The sequence below is a fragment of the Schistocerca piceifrons genome, chromosome 5 (assembly GCF_021461385.2).
Source record: "Schistocerca piceifrons isolate TAMUIC-IGC-003096 chromosome 5, iqSchPice1.1, whole genome shotgun sequence".
Lineage (NCBI taxonomy): Eukaryota > Metazoa > Arthropoda > Insecta > Orthoptera > Acrididae > Schistocerca > Schistocerca piceifrons.
In genome coordinates, this window is record NC_060142.1 from 496,167,175 (window position 1) to 496,187,740 (window position 20,566).

General features: G+C 46.9%; 1 protein-coding gene and 1 non-coding gene across 2 annotated transcripts in view; one reads left to right on the top strand and one right to left on the bottom strand.

Moving 5' to 3' along the window:
* LOC124799107 overlaps positions 1-20,566 on the top strand; it is an 800,045-nt gene that overhangs the window by 472,018 nt on the left and 307,461 nt on the right. The gene's annotated exons all lie outside the window — the stretch shown is intronic.
* Positions 15,257-15,331, bottom strand: Trnat-agu. Its single transcript has one exon. It is a non-coding gene; the product is annotated as a tRNA-Thr (tRNA).

The window sequence follows — 20,566 nt, forward strand, 5'->3', positions numbered from 1 at the left end:
TGTAAAAATGAAAGGCAATTAATATCTTAAAAGAACTGAACACTACTGAATGAAGATAAAAATGAAGTAGTATAAGACAATAATAAATTTTACGAGGTAAGCGAGGAAGATATAAGCAAAAATTTTTGATAAGTTAGTGCTTGGGAGTGTGAAATAATCAGTAACGTAAAAGCACATATTTTAAAGTAGATCGTGATTATGAAAACACCGCTGACAGCTGTCGTTTTAATTGTCACTTCAGCAGCTGCGGATGCCCTGTATATAAAATGATTTTAAAGTAGAAATATTGTCTGCGATCCATTAAATAAACAATTAAGGAAGAAATTAGTGAAGTATTTTCTATGTCGTGTCATCCTGTGTGGCTCCGGGACAGGGACAGTGTGACGTAGAGCGGAGAAACGCTCAGAAGTTTTTTCAGATGATGTAGAGGAGGATGGAAGATTTGAAATGGACAGATAAAATAAGGAATAGCAATAAGAGGAAGAAAGTAAACTGATCAGGACACTTGAATGAAAATAGGCTGCACAATAAGGGATACATTGAGAGGAATGGAGACTGTGTTGAGGGCCAGAGGAATAGGAAGATACCAGCAGGCACTTCGATAAACAGATGCTGTAAATTCTCGGCATTTAACGTGGTAACGATTTACATCAACCAAATCAGTATTCGGGTCAAATGCGAACGATTGTACTTAGCACTGCATGTTCACCATGCCGACTGCGTTTACTTTATTGAAGAAATTAAATGAGTTTATCTGGTGCGCACACAATTCCATGAAATAACTCCACAATTTTATATTCTGAAAAAGAGAATAACCTGAACACCCATACCCTATTAAAATTTGATCGATTCTCCCTGTATCGAACCCATATTGTGTTGCATTATTTATTCTGTTAGTCGACAGGGTGGCGCAGATAAAGGGAAACGTTTGATGTTCGCAGTCCTGCATATGTTCAGTAATTGGAGGCGGCGGAGGGGGGGGGGGGGGGGGAGGGGAGAGAGAAAGGACGCCAAACCGTCGAGTAAAATTTAAAATTTTTAAGTGTGGCGGCGGGCGGCGTGTCTTCGCCGTGAACGCTTATTACCCACACGGTGAGAGTGTGACAGACAGCTGCTCCGTGTGTTTCAGCGCCACTATGAGATCCGCTCCCGTGGTAAAGTTCTTTCTTCACTTGTAGTCTCTGAAGAGACTGGTTCGGGTTTTGATCTGCAAGCTGCAGTGGTAAGGATTACTCTTCGTCCAATGCGAAAAGTTGCCTCGTCGTTGGCTGATAAAATTTCCACTCCTGTAGATCACACATTTCAGCATCAAAGTTGCCTAAGCTTACTTCATTTTTCCTACTTATTTCAAATTTTCCCGTTTCTCTGCGCCTCCCTATATCATCGTTACATGGAGCGACCGCGAACTCTACCGACAAAATTTCGGCGGTTATTCAAGGATATAGTGTTAGTGTAAGGGACCTGTGGTGTACAGTAATTATGTTCTATTTGGTTTGTCATCCCAGTAACCTGTATTTTCGCAAAAAATACCTTCACAACAGTGTGAAAGCAGTGCAATACACAGCAGAGCGATGCAACAATGTCAGACGGTACACACTCTCTTTCATCACAGTGTGTACCGTCTGTTCTGTGATTGTAGAGTACACTTCCTGAAGAACTGTTCGAAGTATTGCAGTATGTACGGGTCGACCACTACGACCAAGGCACGCACTAAGGACTCTCTTCCATCCTCAAGAATTGCGGGAGATAGTGGTCGTGGACCGTAAGATGAAAGTCACATGGTACTGGGCGATTCAGCAATAGATCCCATACTACCCTTTCTTTCTCAACTTGGCGTTCATTAGAAAAGAAATCGTTACTATTAACGGACAGGTCACATGTATACTAATAAAACGAGGAATGTATTAAAAAAATCTCCAATACGTGATCCCTGCCTCACGCTACGGATGCTAGAGTAGCTTTTAGTCCCACGAATGAAAACATATTGGCCATAACTATAAAATCTGGGGACATTTTCTTATGTTTCAAATTTTGTGGCTTCAATTGTAATGGCACAGTCAGATTCATGTACTCTGTAGTCAAAGTACAAGGTCGTGCCTCTGAAAGAATTTTTTATTCTGTTTTCAGCGTTAGTTGAGTTTACATTGCACGCATATACACTACTGGCCATTAAAATTGCTACACCACGAAGATGACATGCTACAGACGCTAAATTTAACCGATAGGAAGAAGATGCTGTAATACGCAAATGATAAGCTTTACAGAGCATTCACACAAGGTTGGCGCCGGTGGCGACACCTACAACGTGCTGACATGAGGAAAGTTTCCAACCGATTTCTCATACACAAACAGAAGTTCCCCCCAGGGGATCCACAACTCTTTTGTGGATACGTGCGTAGCGAGCACGGGGCCCCGAGCTAATGTGGCCTTCCTTCCTTTCCGGGCTGCATACCTTCCCTTTCCGCATCCTTCCCCATCCCCTGTCTTCACCCCCCCCCCTCACCTCTGGCTCTTTCCTTCACTTTCTCCCCCTCTGGGAGTATGGTTTGCGCCTACGTCCGGAGACGGACGCTTGTAAATGTACCGCATTCTTCTTCTTCCTTGCTTGTATGTCTTCTTCCTCCCTTTGTCCTTCTCCTTTTCTTACCTCTTCTCTTTACCCTTTTCTCCGCTGCGGCGTTTGAGACCTCTTCTTCTTTCCTTTCCCTTTCTCTTTCTTCCTCCCTGTGCGTGTCTGAAGGCCGACCCACGCACTTCCATGCGTAGCCGGTGACGGGGTAACGCGTAATTCCCCGCCCCGGGTAGACAGGTAGGACACGTACGTACCCCCTGGTGAAGGCCAGGCCCAGGGAGGGGTGATTACCCGAGCTGATACCTTCCGAAAGTGCCGATTGGTCCCTCCGTCCGTTTGTCGGGAGGTGTGACCTGAGGTGTGAACAATCACCTAAGGCGGGAGTGCCCTCAGAGAGGGCCCCCACAAGGGAGGAGCGCGCCATCGGAGACGCCGGTAATCATGGGGGATTCTTCCGCAATGGTTTCCTCACCTTCCACTAAGTCTAGTCACAAACGTAAGCATACTGAGTCTCAGCCACAGACGATTCTTCCATCGTTGCCACAGTTCCTTGTTGTTTCTCGGTCTGATGAAGGTCACGACTTCTCCACGGTCAACCCTTTCATTATCCAGAAAGGAGTCGATGCAATAGCAGGTCCTGTAAAGTCTTGTTCCCGATTACGGAATGGCACCCTGTTGTTAGAAACACACAGTGCCCTCCAGTCACAAAAATTGCTGCGTACTACTCTGCTCCACACCTTCCCTGTCCGGGTGGAACCGCACCGTACCTTGAATTCCTCGCGTGGAGTCGTTTATACACGCTCCCTCGATGGATTGTCTGACGAAGAAATTCAGCACTATCTGTCTGACCAGGGCGTAACGGCAGTTCATAGAGTAATGAAACGGGTTGACACGAACATCATTCCCACCCGCACTGTCTTCTTGACATTTGACACAGTTCAACTCCCATCGAAAATCAAAGCAGGCTATGAGATAATTTCCGTTCGCCCTTACGTCCCAAACCCTACGCGTTGCTATCGATGTCAGCGGTTCAATCACACCAGCCAGTCCTGTTCCAATCCAGCCAAATGTGTTACGTGTGGCACGGATGCCCATGAGGGTGCTTGTCCACCTCCATCCCCTCGCTGCATCAACTGTATGGGTGACCACGCTGCTTCCTCTCGAGATTGCCCCGTTTTTAAGGATGAGAAGCTCATCCAGGAAATAAGGGTGAAGGAAAAGGTGTCGACCTTTGCTGCTCGAAAATTATTCGCCAGTCGCAAGCCCACCGTGCCTCAGACAGGAAAATACAGCACTGTCCTTGCTTCTCCTCGGCCAACAAAGGAGGCGGCCACGCAGACTTGCGACCTCACCTTTAGTACCACGGTCGTCAGATCGGCCAGCGCAAAGATCGCTCGTTCAACCTCACCACTTTCGCCTGCCCACTCTCTGGCTCACCCTTCGTCGGGTTCTGCTACATCTCGAGCCCAAAAGTCGGACGCCAAGTCTTCCAAAAAAGAGCATACTCGTGAAGAGTTTTTACGGACCGCAGCTTCACAACCATCGGTTCCTCCTTCCTCTAAACAACATTCTTCCAAGAAGGCTACAAAGAAACCCAGTTCCTCTCCTTCTCCGCCAAGGCGTGCCCCCTCTACAGCACCACCTGGCGGAAATCGCCCTCGGCCATCTTCTGTGTCGCCGAGGCGCACTGCTGGTGGCCGGTCAACCGGCCGATCGCTGGTGGCAGGGACTGATCCTGACCAACTTATGGATCAGGATCTTCTGCCTTCGGCTGAATGCCATTCCATGCTGTCGGTTGCTAGCTCCGAGCAGTCTTTGAGTTGACAGCAACTTTGGTCACATTCCTCCATTCTCTTTTCACCCCATGTCCATTATCCACTGGAATATCCGCGGCATTCGAGCCAATCGGGATGAATTGTCGGTCCTCTTACGCTCCTACTCGCCGGTCATCTTCTGTCTTCAGGAAACAAAGCTGCGTCCCCATGACCGCTTTGTTCTCCCTCATTTTCAGTCTGTCCGATATGATCTCCCCTCTGTTGCAGGCTCTCCAGCCCATGGAGGACTCATGATTCTTCTCCGTGATACTCTCCATTATCACCCAATCCCCTTAAACACTTCCTTCCAAGCTGTCGCCGTCCGTCTTTCACTTTCCGGATACACGTTCTCTCTTTGTACTGTATAATTCCATCGTCCACACCACTGGCACGAGCTGATCTCCTTCATCTTCTTGGTCAGCTTCCACCCCCCTATTTGCTGGTTGGGGACTTCAATGCCCACCACCCGCTTTGGGGATCTCCACACCCTTGTCCACGTGGCTCCGTATTGCTAGACGTCTACCACCAAGCGGATCTAGTTTGCCTCAACACTGGGGTCCCCACATTTTTGTCTGCCTCCACGACAACCTTATCTCATTTGGACCTTGCGGTCGGTACTGTTCCGCTAGCTCGGCGCTTCGAATGGTTCGCCCTTGATGATACACACTCGAGTGACCACTTTCCATGTGTCCTCAGACTGCAGCCTCAACTGCCATATATGCGCCCGCGACGCTGGAAGTTTGCCCAAGCCGATTGGACACTTTTTTCGTCTCTCGCGACATTCGATGACCGTCGCTTTCCCAGCGTCGACGATGAGGTCACACACATTACCGACGTTATCCTTACAGCTGCGGAACGTTCAATACCACGCACCTCCGAATTGCCCCGGCGCCCCCCAGTTCCTTGGTGGAACGAGGCCTGCCGTGACGCAATACGTGAGCGGCGACGTGCTCTTCGCATTTTCCGTCACCATCCTACTTTGGCCAACTGTATCCGCTATAAGCAGCTCCGTGCGCGATGCCGTCGTGTCATCCGCGATAGCAAGAAGGCAAGCTGGAAATTCTTTATTAGCTCATTTAACGCCTTCACTCCCTCCTCGGCAGTTTGGAGTCGGCTTCGACGGTTCTCAGGCGCGCCTAGTTTCTCCCCGGTTTCTGGGCTCACTGTCGCGCATGATACCTTAGTGGACCCCGTCGCAATTTCTAACTCGTTGGGTCAGCACTTTGCTGAGATTTCGAGCTCTTCAAATTACCCGCCAGCGTTTCTCCCGAAGAAACGTGCAGCGGAAGTGCGACCTCTTGCTTTCTCCTCCCAAAATCACGAAAGCTACAATACTGTTTTCTCCATGCGGGAACTCAAACATGCCCTCTCATCTTCTCGCTCCTCCGCCCCAGGACCGGATGGTATCCATGTCCAAATGTTGCTGCATTTATCCACCCATAGTCTGCGTTACCTCCTTCGCCTTTATAATCGAATTTGGACCGGCAGCACCTTTCCCAGACGGTGGCGGGAAGCTATTGTCGTTCCCGTTCCGAAACCTGGAAAGGACAAACATCTCCCCTCTAGCTATCGCCCCATTTCTCTCACGAGTAGTGTCTGTAAGGTTTTGGAGCGTATGGTGAATTACCGTTTAGCTTGGTGGCTGGAATCCCGCAGCCTTTTAACACCAGCCCAATGCGGATTTCGGAAGCATCGTTCTGCAGTTGACCATCTTGTCGCTCTCTCCACTTATATCATGAACAATTTTCTCCGGCAACGCCAAACGGTAGCAATATTTTTTGATCTGGAGCGAGCATACGATACCTGTTGGAGGACAGGCATCCTCCGCACACTGTTCTCTTGGGGCTTTCGAGGCCGGCTGCCCCTTTTTCTTCGCGAATTTATGGCAGAGCGCACTTTTCGGGTACGGGTGAACACTACTCTCTCCCGTACTTTCTCCCAAGAAAACGGGGTACCCCAGGGATCCGTGCTGAGTGTTGTACTGTTTGCCATCGCCATAAATCCAATTATGGATTGTCTCCCTCCTGATGTCTCGGGCTCCCTCTTTGTGGACGATTTTGCGATCTACTACAGCTCTCAACGGACCAGCCTTCTTGAACGACGTCTTCAAGGATGTCTCGATCGCCTCCACTCGTGGAGCATCGAAACTGGCTTCCGTTTTTCACCCAGTAAGACCGTTTGTGTCAATTTTTGGCGACGTACGGAGTTTCTTCCGCCCTCCTTACATCTCGGTCCTGTCAACCTTCCGTTTTCAGACGTCGCTAAATTCTTGGGTCTTATGTTTGACAGAAAACTATGCTGGTCCTCCCACGTTTCCTATCTTTCGGCTCGCTGTCTGCGATCACTTAACACCCTCCGTGTCCTGAATGGTACCTCCTGGGGAGCGGACCGAGTGGTCCTTCTCCGCCTCTATCGCGCCTTAGTGCGCTCGAAATTGGATTATGGAAGCATAGTCTACTCCTCTGCTCGGCCGTCTATTCTTCGGCGTCTCGACTCTATCCACCACCGTGGATTACGTTTAGTGTCTGGAGCTTTTTACACTAGCCCTGTGGAAAGCCTTTATGCTGAGACTGCTGAACCTCCGCTGTCCAATCGGCGAGCAGTCCTCCTGAGTCGTTACGCTAGCCGCCTGTCTTCCATGCCTGCTAATCCAGCCCACGACCTTTTTTTCGACGCCTCCTTTGATGTAGGGTATGCAGGCCGCCCCTCCTCCCTACTACCCCCGGGAGTCCGCTTCCGTCAACTGCTCCATTCTCTTTCCTTCCGCTTTCCTAAAACCTTCCTGACCACTTGGGGTACAGCACCGCCTTGGCTCCGTCCCCGGATCTGCCTGCTCCGTGACCTTTGTCAATTTCCCAAAGATGGTACCCCTACACTTGTTTATCGTCGGGCATTTGCTGCTCTATGTGCAGAAATGACGGACGCCACATTTATTTACACCGACGGCTCGAAAACATCGTTAGGTGTAGGGAGTGCCTATATTGTTGGCGACACCCCAAATCGCTTTCGGCTTCCCGGCCAGTATTCGGTTTATACTGCGGAGCTTTACGCTGTTCTCCAGGCTGTCCACTACATCCGCCGCCATCAGCGGATACAGTACGTTATCTGCTCAGATTCTCTCAGCTCTCTCCTCAGTCTCCAAACTCTTTACCCTGTGCACCCTCTGGTCCACCGGATTCAGGACTGTCTGCGCTTGCTTCACCTGAGGGGCGTCTCGGTGGCGTTCCTCTGGCTCCCGGGACACGCTGGTATCTGTGGGAATGAGGCGGCCGATGTAGCGGCCAAGGCCGCAGTCTCTCTTCCTCGGCCAGCTATTCAGTCGCTTCCCTTCACCGATCTTCGGAACGATTTATGTCGCCATGTTGCTCAATTATGGCATGCCCATTGGTCGGCACTTTCCTGTAATAAATTGCGGGAAGTGAAAGCCCTTCCTTGCGCTTGGACCTCTTCCTCCCGAACGCGTCGTCGGGAGGGGGTAATTTTAGCTAGACTCCGGATAGGGCACTGTCGTTTTAGCCATCGACATCTTTTAAGCGGCGATCCTCCCCCACTCTGTCCCCACTGCTCTCAGCTGTGGACGGTAAGACACCTTTTAATTGAATGCCCCTATTTTAATCCATTACGCTCCCGTCTACAGCTATCGCCTGATCTATCGTCGATTTTAGCAGATGACACGCGCTCCGCCGACCGCGTTCTCCAGTTTATTAGTGACAGTGAAATGACGTCAGTCATTTGAAGCTTTTTTTGGGGACAATCACCCCCTTTCTGTAGTGGATTTTTAAGCAGTCTTCTATTTTTAGTTTCTCCAATTTTCTGACTTTGTTCCCCTTGCTGCTGGTTTTAAATTTCGGTTTCTTACTGTCTTAAGTCACGGGCTGGGCGCTAATGACCATAGAAGTTTTGCGCCCTAAAACCACAAAAAAAAAAAAAAAAAAAAAAAAACAAACAGAAGTTGACCGGCGTTTCCTGGTGAAACCTTGTTGTGATGCCTCGTTTAAGGAGGAGAAATGCGTACCATCACGTCTCCGACTTTGATAAAGGTCAGATTGTAGCCTATCGCGAAACCCTACATTTCAGCAGGATAATGCACGACCGCATGTTGCAGGTCCTGTACGGGCGTTTCTGGATACAGAAAATGTTCGACTGCTGCCCTGGCCAGCACATTCTCCAGATCTCTCACAATTGAAAACGCCAGGTCAATTGTGGCCGAGCAACTGACTCGTCACAATACGCCAGTCACTACTCTTGATGAACTGTGGTATCGTGTTGAAGTTGCGTGGGCAGCTGTACCTGTACCCTCCAGCCAAGCTCTGTTTGACCCATTGACCCAATGCGCAGGCGTATCAAGGCCGTTATTACAGCCAGATGATAGAGTAGCATGGAGAACTGCATCAAACCAGTCTCAGGACTGAAGACATCAACAACAACAACAACAACAACAACAACAACAATTAATGGAATCAAATTGTTCATGATATCAAAAGAGAAATCTCTGCCAGAACTTGACGATGACAGCTGGATGGCAGATGTAGCATTTTTGGTAGATTTGACTCTTCATTTAGGTAACAAACAGGTATCTTGAAAGTAGAAACCTACTTATAAGCACAGTCTTTCAAACATTAAACGCGTTCTAATTGAAACTGGAAAACATAATCCTAAAAACGAGGTGAGACACGCAGCTATATTTTTCGATTTGATGCAACAACTTGAAAATCTGTTTCAAGATAGAATCAACTTTTTTTGTATTTGTGAGACACCTTTTACAAACTATGTGGATACGTTACCAGAAGATTTTCAACTGTAAAGCATAGAGTTGCAATCTGGCATCCAACTAAAAGAAAAATTTGATCATGATCTATTACTTAAATATGTTAAATATATATCATCCGCCGTCCCTTTTTTTGTCCAACGGTTATTGTTAGTGTTAAATACGCTGTGTGCGGCCCAAAAATACTCGTCTTCTTCCAGTGTGGCCCAGGTAAATTAAAAGTTTGGACACCTCTTATATAGACGAAAGCATCAGCCTTGGACAGCCTGACGGAGCTTCCGAGCTAATAATGTTGTTACAAATTCGGAGGGGTGGGAGGTTTGTACGACAGTAGTGCAGGTGGAAGCTCTCGGGTGGAGGAATTTAGCAGGTGCGTTTGAGGAGGTACTAACACCGCCGAGTGTCCCTAGCACCCTATACAATTTACTCAAACTTGATGCAGATGAGGACTTAAATTACGCGACAGCGGTGTTTTACATATTAATAGCTACTTCCAAACATCGTTACTTCTCTGGTATGCAAATACACTTCCAGAACGTGGCTCTGCTGGAAAATATTTTCACGTTGCTCCATCATTTTAACCTCCATCTGGCACTGCCAACACAGTAATACTTAAACATTACTCATTCTTCCTAAGGCGAAGCGTTTTATTTAAGCAACAAAAATCTAACTACAAAGTGTGCTTGACAGAGATGCGTCAACCGCCATCCGTTCGTCACACAATAAAGAGACTGAAATGGGGCGAAAACATAGCTACAAACACTTACCAAGGCTTCTACTAAAGATACCGAAGGAGCTGAAGAAAATTTTATAAGGGGCGTTCAAAAAGAAACGAGCCGGAGACATAATTACAGAAACCAGAGGAACCAGTACCTGTATATTAGAAGTATTGACCCTGGCTGTTGAGACACGTGCCCCACCACTGTGACACAAGGCGGTGAATGGCTGTCTCATAAAATTCCCGGGCCTGCGATGTTAACCAGCACGTACAGCTGGACGTCGTCGTCAGAAGTGAATCGTTTGCCCCTCAGAGCCTTTTTAAGGAGACCAAGATGGTCCCCCTGCTGATTCGTTTCCTTCAGCACGGGACAACAGTGAATGCCCAGCGTTACTCGCAAACCTTGACCGCCCTTCGCCAAGTGATCAAATCAAAACTACCAGGTAATTTCACCCGTGGGGTCATTCTGCTACACGACAATGCAAAGCCTCATACGGCCCACACAGTCGCGGCACTCGTGCAGAAATTCAAACGGGAGATTCTCGGCCACCCTCCATACAGTCCGGACCTGCCTCCCTGTGATTACGCCATTTTTGGTCCCCTTAAAAAGGCTCTGAGGGTCAAACGATTCACCTCTGACGACGACGTCCAGCTGTACGTGCTGGTTAACATCGCAGCCCCGGGAACTGTACGAGACAGTCATTCACTGCCTTGTGTCACAGTGGGACAAGTGTCTCAACAGCCAGGGTCAATACTTCTAACATACAGGTACTGGTTTCTATAATTATACCTCTGGTTCGTTTCTTTTTGAACGCCCCTTATATACACTCCTGGAAATGGAAAAAAGAACACATTGACACCGGTGTGTCAGACCCACCATACTTGCTCCGGACACTGCGAGAGGGCTGTACAAGCAATGATCACACGCACGGCACAGCGGACACACCAGGAACCGCGGTGTTGGCCGTCGAATGGCGCTAGCTGCGCAGCATTTGTGCACCGCCACCGTCAGTGTCAGCCAGTTTGCCGTGGCATACGGAGCTCCATCGCAGTCTTTAACACTGGTAGCATGCCGCGACAGCGTGGACGTGAACCGTATGTGCAGTTGACGGAGTTTGAGCGAGGGCGTATAGTGGGCATGCGGGAGGCCGGGTGGACGTACCGCCGAATTGCTCAACACGTGGGGCGTGAGGTCTCCACAGTACATCGATGTTGTCGCCAGTTGTCGGCGGAAGGTGCACGTGCCCGTCGACCTGGGACCGGACCGCAGCGACGCACGGATGCACGCCAAGACCGTGGGATCCTACGCAGTGCCGTAGGGGACCGCACCGCCACTTCCAAGCAAATTAGGGACACTGTTGCTCCTGGGGTATCGGCGAGGACCATTCGCAACCGTCTCCATGAAGCTGGGCTGCGGTCCCGCACACCGTTAGGCCGTCTTCCGCTCACGCCCCAACATCGTGCAGCCCGCCTCCAGAGGTGTCGCGACAGGCGTGAATGGAGGGACGAATGGAGACGTGTCGTCTTCAGCGATGAGAGTCGCTTCTGCCTTGGTGCCAATGATGGTCGTATGCGTGTTTGGCGCCGTGCAGGTGAGCGCCACAATCAGGACTGCATACGACCGAGGCACACAGGGCCAACACCCGGCATCATGGTGTGGGGAGCGATCTCCTACACTGGCCGTACACCACTGGTGATCGTCGAGGGGACACTGAATAGTGCACGGTACATCCAAACCGTCATCGAACCCATCGTTCTACCATTCCTAGACCGGCAAGGGAACTTGCTGTTCCAACAGGACAATGCACGTCCGCATGTATCCCGTGCCACCCAACGTGCTCTAGAAGGTGTAAGTCAACTACCCTGGCCAGCAAGATCTCCGGATCTGTCCCCCATTGAGCATGTTTGGGACTGGATGAAGCGTCGTCTCACGCGGTCTGCACGTCCAGCACGAACGCTGGTCCAACTGAGGCGCCAGGTGGAAATGGCATGGTAAGCCGTTCCACAGGACTACATCCAGCATCTCTACGATCGTCTCCATGGGAGAATAGCAGCCTGCATTGCTGCGAAAGGTGGATATACACTGTACTAGTGGCGACATTGTGCATGCTCTGTTGCCTGTGTCTATGTGCCTGTGGTTCTGTTAGTGTGATCATGTGATGTATCTGACCCCAGGAATGTGTCAATAAAGTTTCCCCTTCCTGGGACAATGAATTCACGGTGTTCTTATTTCAGTTTCCAGGAGTGTATTTAGGTTATGCTGACGACAGTTTGTCAGTAGACCGACAGAGAGTTTTCACAAGAGACGTGTTCTTTATTTCGCGTTGTCAGCATCATTGTAAGCAACATTGTCCACTACTCTACATTTTTACCCCTTTTTTGTTTTATGATATTTTCGTCTAGCAGTGCGTGGTCTTTATCGAATTTCTGGTCGTACTGACATAACCTATTAATACGATCGTTTGCCGACGCCCTAGCTGATGCTTGCAAGTTACACTGTGACCGTATACAACGCAGTGAGCCAGTACATTGTCGGGTTGGAGGAATCAAGTGTTCATTCTCGACTTCGGTGTGATCTTCAAAGATTGGATGACTTTGGGCAGGCACCGCTCAGTGTACCACTTAGCTGTGACTGTCTTCTGTGTGTCCAAAACAACACGCTCCATAATTCTAATCGATTTGAAAAACGGCTATCATTTTCTTCTTTACTGATCGCGATTTTCTGATCGCCACGGGTGTGTCGTCATCTTCACAGACCCTAACTTTGTTCTCAGTCTTAGTCGGCACGTCATAATAGTACAGCCAAGTCTCGTCACTTAGCACGATGTTATTCACCTGCTGAAAATGTCGCTTAGAAGACATCTTTAACATCTCTTGGCGCCAAGTCGTACGTTGTGTCATCTGCGGCATCCATAGACAACAAAGTTTCTTTACTTACAAATCACCATGCAGTATCGAACGAACTGCTGGTGCATTTAGCCCTAAAGTATCCTCTGTCTGGTCCCAGGTCACTCGCCTGTCTTCGTCTAGCATTTTTTCTGACAGCATCAATGTTTTCCTCAGTATCAATCACAACTGTGCCATATCAAATCAAGAAGCACCCGTCAAGTCCTCTCACAGAATAAAAACACCCGTAGAGCTTCAACAGAAAAAATATTTGTGAGTAAGCAACTAACTGTCAAACTTGAATTTCTACAACCGTCAGATACTAAAAAATGTATTATAATATACGTAAAACAGCAAATTATCCAACAACTGTAAAACGTTGCTGGAAAAAATTTATCCAACAACTACGGACGGGAATAATGGTTGACTCAAAGTTGATATATATCTATAGACAACGTCAGGACACGTACTGATGAAGGCAATAAAGCCGAAATAAGCTTCTGATACTAAAATGAAATATCAAGGAACATACTGTGTGTCAGTTCTCTGCATAATAACTGTGAAAACATTAACCTTCGTCGAATCTCGTTCATGCGACACAATTTCATGAAGATGTTCAGTGCTCCACACACTCAAATTGTGCTGATTATCTTTCGCAGAGAAATGGAAGGTCGCTTTGTCGCTGGACATCAGCTTGGTGGCGAAGTGTGCATCTTCAAGTGCTTTCTGCGTTGTGATGCAAAATTGAAGGCGTCGGCCATAATCTTCCGCGGTTTGAGATCTTCTAGAGAGTTTGCTGCGGTAATCTGAGTTCGTGGCTTGCGCGGATCGTTTATTTTTTATTTTCTTTTACACTGGACCTTTGAGTTTTTTAGACTGCGTGTGAAAGTATCCCTCACCCTCTCCATGGTTCCATGTGGCACGCTGGGTTGTTTGGGGGAAGAGACGAAGATTGGTCTCATCGGATTAGGGAAGGACGGGGAAGGATATCAGCCGTGCCATTTCAAAGAAACCATCCCGGCATTTGCGTGGAGCGGTTTAGGGAAATCACGGAAAACCTAAATCAGGATGGCCGGACGCGGGATTGAACCGTCGTCCTCCCGAGTGCGAGTCCAGTGTGCTAACCAATGCGCCGCCTCGCTCGGTCGCGCTTGGTCGACCAGCACGTTAATGTGTACAGTGTCCGTAAATTGTCGATACCGATGCACTGTGTTCGGTTTACATGGCGGTTCGTTTCTATAATACCTTTTTGAATGCTCGCTGCCCTGTTGTGGTAGATAAACATCCCGCATATTCCAACACAGACAAACTCTTTTTCTTGCTTTCTCACCTCTTTGACAAGGCACTGGACTCGACGGCAACTGGTGGCCACAGTCAGATTAGGGTTGGCGGCTATCGGTGAAAAAACCGGTTTCCGGTTATATCGGTTTATATCAATGCCAATTTAATGTGACTGTTAAAACAGCTCAAAATAACCGTTTTCTGAAGTAACTGATTTTCGGTTTTTATGCAAGTGTTCCCCGAAATGAATGTAAATACTGAACGAAGAGTCAAAAATTTTAACTCCCTCAAAAAATGGTTCAAATGGCTCTGAGCACTATGGGACTTAACATATTAGGTCATCAGTCCCCTAGAACTTAGAACTACTTAAACCTAACTAACCTAAGGACATCACACACATCCATGCCCGAGGCAGGATTCGAACCTGCGACCGTAGCAGTCCCGCGGTTCCAGACTGCAGCGCCTAGAACCGCAAGACCACCGCGGCCGGCTTAACTCCCTCAGTTTCAAGATAATAGAATCAAAATATTAAATTACGTAGGCAAAGATAAGAAAACTTTGTTCACTGTTCGCTTCTTCTCTCGAAAGTGATAAGTGAGTGAATATAACAGAAAGCTCACCAGTGTTCTACTGCTGAGTCTAATTTTTTCAAACTACTCAAAAATCGTGATGTAATTGTGTCACACCACATGCGGTCGTTAAGGTCCACCAGGGGCCGAAGCGCACAATAACCCTGGGTTCGGTGTGGGGCGGCGAAGGGGTGAAGTGGACTGCGGTAGTCGTCGTGGGGTTGTGGACCACTGCGGCTGCGGCGGGGACGGAGCCTCTCCGTCGTTCCTAGGCCCCCGGTTAAAATACAAATACAATACAATGGAAATGATAGCAGGCTGATGAACAGTACCAAAGAACCGGTCGAGAAAGAATTTTTTTTAAGCCGCTGCTTTCGTGAATCAATTTCATTTCCGTAATTTGCAGAGGGTATCCACATACATCACTTCATGTATCTGCCAAATTTATATCATTATACAACACACCGTTCAGGAGATACGACGCCATAAGCATTAGAATGGATGATGTCTGAGAACATTTTGGTTTATATGTAAATTGGTTTGGGGGAGGGGAGGGGAGGGAGAAAGGGAAGGGAAGGGAAGGGAAGGGAAAGGAAGGGAAGGGAAGGGATTACTGACGTCACCTGCATCGGGACATTACACGTAATGTGTGCCGAACCGGGATTTGAACCCAGGATCTCCTGCTTACTGGGCAGGTGCGTTAACCACTGCGCCATCTGGGACACAGCTTTATCGCAACTGTGAGGACTACCTCGGCACGCCTCATGGCCGACCCACATTCTCACCGAGCGCCACGTATCCTCAGCTCTGTCCGTTTCCTCCATGCTCGCTACTGTCCGACTCCCGCAGAAGTCGGACGTATTTGTGCATCCGCACTGAAGGAAGTGGATCCATTGCTCATGTGAGCGAATCAATTACATGAATATTTATCTGCGGGTGAAAAATCCGAAACTGATAAACTTCCGGTCTCTTCTGTCACTCCTAGGCTTTATTTATTTATTACGATTGTTACCGTTTCCAGTGCGTAAGTCAACAGTTATGAATCTCTTCCCCTACTTGTGCGCAATTCATTACATTTCTTCTTTACGTTCCGTGTAAACTACCAGTTCCTGCACCAACATTGATCCTCCGCAAGCCTTCCTGTATTTCGATACAGTCGTCTAGGATTTGCAACCTTCCTAGTGGGTCATAGCATCGTCTGCAAAAGGCCTCGTGGACTTCCGACGTTGTCTATTAATCATTTCTTTATATGTCGTAATGACCCTGTAATACTGGACGTGGGTAATCCAGAAATTACCTTTAGAGATGTCAATTTCCTCCCGTTAAGAGCAACGTATTGATTTCTGTCCCCCAGAAAGTCTTGACTCTAGTAATGCATCTGGTCTATTCTGAAGAAAGTTCATAGCCCGTGCGAAAAATGGTTTTACCCTTCATCAAGCTAACTACATTTACCGGAACCTTCACAGCTGTACGTGTCTGCATGCATGTGTATTTAACTCGTTGCTGAGGAGGAAACATGATCATACGATACCTATGATAGCTGAGGTAAGCTAAAGTGCGTGTCTGCAGTGCCGTTAAAGCGACCTCCGAGAGCACGGCTAGACGTAAATCCATTGGTGACGCCAGTGTACGGCACCAGCGTACTGGAAACACGCTTAGCTACTTGTTCTAAGCTACTGCTTGCTCTCGCGTGGCTACGGAGCAAGTAGCTGGACAGGCACCGGTAAGTACGCAGACTTTATCCTGACCTTTCCTGTTCATTGAGCGACCTCTCGTGACGTAAAGGTGCTGGTTGTAAAAGCGCAAGTAGATATGCTTCGTGCGCTGCACTTCGTCGTTGTTCACCCGATCTATTAGCCCCCCATCCCAGCTGTGCTGTTGTGCCTTTATGGGATTTCAGGTGCCACTTTTACAAAGTGCACACTACGCCAAGAACTCTGAGAGGCGATTTCTGTTGGCCTACGATACGTTGAGCCAACACCCACCGTTTATTACTGTTAAAGCAGATCATTTGCTGGCTATGTTGAATTGAGAAGTGTACAATTACAGTTCCAGTAATCATACTCGGCGCTTTATTATGTAATTCTGCAACCAAATAAAATCGAAATAAGAAAGTACTCTATTACTACTTAAGTATTTTATGTGATAGGAGACTGTAGTTATTGTGCGTAGTTATATCAATTTCCTGTTTGAAGCACAAAACTGTTTTAAGTATAGCTATGATTTCTCGATCCTTTAAGACTCGATGGAGTAAAATTATTTTTGAAGTCTGGATACTATTTCACCCTTGCACACTATATTTTCCTGCATCACATTCTGAAAGTTACTCTCTTCCGTGCTTAACAAGCTTACACGAAGCAAAGTTCTAGTAACCTCGGCTCATGGGATTCCTTTGAAACTACGAAATGAGTAGTCGTCGTCTCGACTGTAGAAAAACTATCGGACTTTCTTTAACGCAATTTGGAAAAGATGCATATTCCGTTTTACAGATAAGTTTGACTCTAATTGTCGGTGAAGCCACCAAATATTTCTCCCACGATAGCTTCAGTTATTATGAAGGCCACATTTAGTAATTATTTGAAAATGATATATGACTCAGGCTATCTAAATAAAGCACACGACTCTAAGTAGTACTTTTCTTGAAATTATATTTTCGACTGTATACAGTACATGAATCATCAACGAACGATATGAATAGCAATCTCAATAGGAATCGCTAGAGGAGAAGTGAATAAACATTGTTTCGTCAGTTTATACTTTTACAAAAGAAACAATTTAAGCACGTTATGCCGTATTCTGCGTCATGTCTCTGGTCAGCCTATAGTTCTTCGCTCCGGTACTTCATCTTATGCATCTTTGCTCTTTATTAATTGCTATTTATTACTCGTTAGGAAAGGAAACAACAATACAAATACAAAAAATAGCTTAAATCTCAAAAAGAGGCGCCACAGTTTACAATATTACTGGTTTCGGCTTTCTGCCATCAGATATGCGAAAATAAATTGGAAGAACATAGGAAAATAAGTTACAATACGGCTGAAGCAACAGCAATTGAGAGATTAATACCTCATAAATTGGTAAGAGATGGAACTGATCCCCCGTGGTACACAAAACAGGTCCGAACGCTGTTGCAGAGGCAACGGAGAAAGCATGCGAAGTTCAGAAGAACGCGAAATCCAGAAGATTGGCTAAAATTTACAGACGCGCGAAATTTGGCACGGAATTCAATGGGAGATGCCTTTAATAGGTTCCACAACGAAACATTGTCTCGAAATTTGGTAGAAAATCCAAAGAAATTCTGGTCGTATGTAAAGTACACAAGCGGCAAGACGCAGTCAATACCTTCGATGCGCAGTGCCGATGGTACTGTTACCGACGACTGTGCCGCTAAAGCGGAGTTGTTGAACGCAGTTTTCCGAAATTCCTTCACCAGGGAAGACGAATGGAATATTCCAGAATTTGAAACACGAACAGCTGCTAGCATGAGTTTCTTAGAAGTAGGTACCTTACGGGTTGCGAAGCAACTCAAATCGCTTGATATGGGCAAGTCTTCAGGTCCAGATTGTATACCGATTAGGTTCCTTTCAGATTACGCTGATACATTAGCTCCCTACTTAGCAATCATATACAACCGCTCGCTCACCGGTAGATCTGTACCCACAGATTGGAAAATTGCGCAGGTCGCACCAGTGTTTAAGAAGGGTAGTAGGAGTAATCCATCGAACTACAGACCTATATCATTGACGTCGGTTTGCAGTAGGGTTTCGGAGCATATACTGTATTCAAACATTATGAATCACCTCGAAGGGAAGGATCTATTGATACGTAATCAGCATGGTTTCAGAAAACATCTTTATTCGCACGAAGTAATGGCCGCTATCGACAGGAGATCTCAAGTTGATTCCGTATTTCTAGATTTCCAGAAAGCTTTTGACACCGTTCCTCACAAGCGACTTCTAATCAAGCTGCGGGCCTATGGGGTATCGTCTCAGTTGTGCGACTGGATTCGTGATTTCCTGTCAGGAAGGTCGCAGTTCGTAGTAATAGACGGCAAATCATCGCGTAAAACTGAAGTGATATCAGGTGTTCCCCAGGGAAGCGTCCTGGGACCTCTGCTGTTCCTCATCTATATAAATGACCTGGGTGATAATCTGAGCAGTTCTCTTAGGTTGTTCGCAGAAAAAAATGGTTCAAAATGGCTCTGAGCACTATGCGACTTAACTGCTGTGGTCATCAGTCGCCTAGAACTTAGAACGAATTAAACCTAACTAACCTAAGGACATCACACACATCCATGCCCGAGGCAGGATTCGAACCTGCGACCGTAGCGGTCGCTCGGCTCCAGACTGTAGCGCCTAGAACCGCACGGCCACTCCGGCCGGCTATGTCCGCAGATGATGCTGTAATTTACCGTCTAGTAAGGTCATCCTAAGACCAGTATCAGTTGCAAAGCGATTTAGAAAAGATTGTTGTATGGTGTGGCAGGTGCCAGTTGACGCTAAATAACGAAAAGTGTGAGGTGATCCACATGAGTTCCAAAAGAAATCCGTTGGAATTCGATTACTCGATAAATAGTACAATTCTCAAGGCTGTCAATTCAACTAAGTACCTGGGTGTAAAAATTACGAACAACTTCAGTTGGAAAGACCACATAGATAACATTGTGGGCAAGGCGAGGCAAAGGTTGCGTTTCATTGGCAGGACACTTAGAAGATGCAACAAGTCCACTAAAGAGACAGCTTACATTACACTCGTTCGTCCTCTGTTAGAATATTGCTGCGCGGTGTGGGATCCTTACCAGGTGGGATTGACGGAGGACATCGAAAGGGTGCAAAAAAGGGCAGCTCGTTTTGTATTATCACGTAATAGGGGAGAGAGTGTGGCAGATATGATACGCGAGTTGGGATGGAAGTCATTAAAGCAAAGACGTTTTTCATGGCGGCGAGATCTATTTACGAAATTTCAGTCACCAACTTTCTCTTCTGAATGCGAAAATATTTTGTTGAGCCCAGCCTACATGAGTAGGAATGATCATCAAAATAGAAGAAGAGAAATCAGAGCTCGAACAGAAAGGTTTAGGTGTTCGTTTTTCCCGCGCGCTGTTCGGGAGTGGAATGGTAGAGAGATAGTATGATTGTGGTTCGATGAACCCTCTGCCAATCACTTAAATGTGAATTGCAGAGTAGTCATGTAGATGTAGATGAAGGTCCAGTCTAGAGAAAAATAGCTGTTCACAATAAGGTTATCGTAACTACCAGCCATAATATACCAGTAAGTATTCGTATCATCAGAGAATCATCGTAAAGTGCTGTGTACACACAGATACATGGAAAAAGTACTATCGATGTCCCACACTTACGCGAAATCCAGTTACAGCAAATGCAGAATGCGCTAGTGACAGGGTGACTTATACGTTCCAGCATTCCTGATTGTGTAAAGATTCGAACTCCCATGTGTAAAACAGCTTCAAACGTCTGAGTACTTTATAAATGAGTTAATGAGTTAAAGATCTGAAGTTGAGCATGTAAAACATTTACGACTGAAGATGAAAAACTGAAATTTCGTTGGTTTTATTGGTTTTATACTATTCACCCATAGACTAATGAAAAAGTCGAAACCAAATGTTTGCACGCATCTCAGTGCATAGGACGTCATACCTTCCGAGTTGTGCGTCGTACAGTGATATAGCCTAAGTTTGCAGGTACATTCAGTGGTATACATGGATACTGTCTGCAAAATGTGATGCGAGTGAACTAATGAAGTAATAAATTGAGATGTCATGTCTGATTTTAATGCATTAACAGCGAAAATGGAGTGACAAAATTTCATACTTTTGATTATTATTTGAGGGTGTCAGTGAGAAGTTTCAAAGGGTTTGAAATTATGTGTGACTTTTGTTGAAATTCGCTAGGTACTCTCACTCCCGAATACTGGATGGATATACGCAGAAGTGCCAAA